The sequence below is a fragment of the Patagioenas fasciata genome, chromosome W (genome assembly GCF_037038585.1).
Source record: "Patagioenas fasciata isolate bPatFas1 chromosome W, bPatFas1.hap1, whole genome shotgun sequence".
Classification (NCBI taxonomy): Eukaryota; Metazoa; Chordata; class Aves; order Columbiformes; family Columbidae; genus Patagioenas; species Patagioenas fasciata.
The window spans coordinates 68,609,627-68,611,998 of NC_092559.1; positions in this window are offsets into that span (position 1 = coordinate 68,609,627).

Here is a 2,372-nt window from a genome sequence, read left to right on the forward strand (position 1 = left end):
TGTTGGGTGTCAGAAACCCTCAGCATTTCTGCTGCACTCAGGGAGAACAGAGCGAGTCCTGTGAAACCAGAGGATGCCTGTGGGTCAGTGCAGAGTGAGGGCAGCTGCTCTGTCCCTCTGTCCTGCTCCAGCTGCCCTGGGCTGGCACCTTTCTGAGATGGAGCCTGATCACAGTCCCATGTTACCCTGAAAAGTCAGCAGACACTGCTGAGAGCAGCATCTCTGTGCTTTTCTATGGTGCTTTCATACATACACAGATGCTGTGGGACAGGTTTGCATCGTGAAGAGAAGCTCACAGCTTGGATGAAAACCAGATGGCATTTGATTCAGGGAGACTCAGCTCATTCCCCAGCCCCACAGACTGCATTGCCCACACCCCACAGGTCAGAGCAAAGCTGGGACACGTGTTCCCATGGACACACCTGCAGGAAATGACCCACAGGCTCAGGCTGTGACTCTGCAGCTGGAACTCCCATCCCCAGAGAGCCTGACAGCAAGAACAAGATCCCAACAGCAGTGACCCAGAGCAGGGGAGCAAGAAGGAAAATGCGGTGAGGGTGGGTGTGAAAGAGGCCAGGGCAGAGGCAGCCGGGCACTCAGACAGCGTCACCCTTCCCCAGCTGTGCAGCCACCTCCCAGACACCAACATTGCCGGGCAGCTGCTCTCAGCCCCTGTGCTCTGCAGAGGAACTGGAGCTCTGGCTGCACAGGAGCTGCTTCATGCCTTGGAGCCCCCGGCCCTGAGGGCAGAGGTTTTGCTGGGTGGGACAGGAGGGAGAGGGCTGCTCACAGGAGGGATCTGCACTGCAGGGGATCACAGGGACTTTTCTCTGTTCTCCCTCTCATAACAATTCCGGGTTTAGTTTCCTCTTGTTTCTGATCATTTCCCTGCCGCCTGGAGATTCTCCCCCTGGGAGGCGTTTCCCTGTCCATGTCTCTTCCCTGTCAGTGCTCACAGACCCCATCCCACCCTCTGTGCCCTCCCCCTGGCCCTACAGATCCTGACTGTTCACAGGGCACTGCCTGGGGGCATCTTCCTGTTTGCAGGCTGGAAAACAGGACAGGTCAGACTAGGCTGAGGGGTCCAGCCAAGGTGATGCAGGTGCTGTGCACAGGCAGAGGGGTGGTGAAGGGATGGTATGAGCCTTCTGGCAGATGTGCTGATCACTCAGAGTTGCAGTTCAGGAGTCTCAGTGACTTGTTTAAGCATGAGAGCTCATTTTCAATTTATCCTTTCCTGCACCCCCCACCCCTTGGGAGAGGAAACTGAAAAGACGGGCTCAGGAAAGCTCCTTAACTGTCTGGTAATCCATAGCCAAGGGGAGAAGGAGCTCATGTCTGGTGGGAGCTTTCAGCCTCTTTACATCCCTTGATCATCTCCACCACAGCCTGTCCTGTGCTGTGGCATCCCCTGCACCTCTTTCCCTGCAGGCTGCAGACATCCCCCCTGCTGCCCCACCTTGCTCTTGTCTGAGCATCTTCCTTCCTTTGCTGAGATCTCTGCATCCTCCCCAGCTGTTCCTTGAAGCACAAAGCCTTGGGCTGATGCAGACTCCCTCTGCTGACCTGCTCCACCACAGCACTGCCCTTCCAGTCACATTCCTTTTTGCTCATGTCCAGCCTGGACCTCAGCTGCACTTTATGCATTATTTGTTTCTCAAGCTCTTTCCCAATTTGTCCTTGAGGCATCCCCTTGGAAAAATGCTGGGGGTAATCTGGATCTGTGAGCAGCTCTGACCCATACAGCACCCTCTCCACAGCAGAAGCACCTTTCCTGCCCTGATAGGGGTCACTACTTTCCCCCACAGCTTCTCTACACAGACATGTAGGGATCTCCTTGGCAGGGACCCTGCTCTGCAGGACAGCCCTGGGCAACCCTGGATGCAGAAACAGCTTCACACACCTGGACTCCTCCTCAGCAGGACGCAGCTGCCTCTGATGGTTTATGGATGAATTCCCTGCTCTGCTGCATGTCCTCCTTAACTATAGAAGAAAGTTTCTGATAGTTTTACTTACCTATCTCGTTTCTTGTACCAGCGTCAGGAAATCCCACCATGATTTGCAGATGCAATGATGTGCAGCCACAGACTTAATGTGTGTGAAGATTTCTCTCCTTGTGAACTCACAGCAAAACTCCCACCCAGACTGCATTTCCCCTCTCTCTGCCTTGCTCATCTCCTGTTGCAGGCAGAGCCCTCAGCCCTGCTGCGCTGTGCAGAGGAGCTGCTCCTGGGCAGAGCTGTCTCTCTGCAGCGCTGCCGCTTGCCAGGAGCTCCCTCTGTCCCAGAAGCCCAGCCCAGCTCAGCAACACAGGAGCAGCCCAAGGCGCTTTAATGACCCCTCTAGTGGGTTTGGTGCTGAGTCCGTGGACC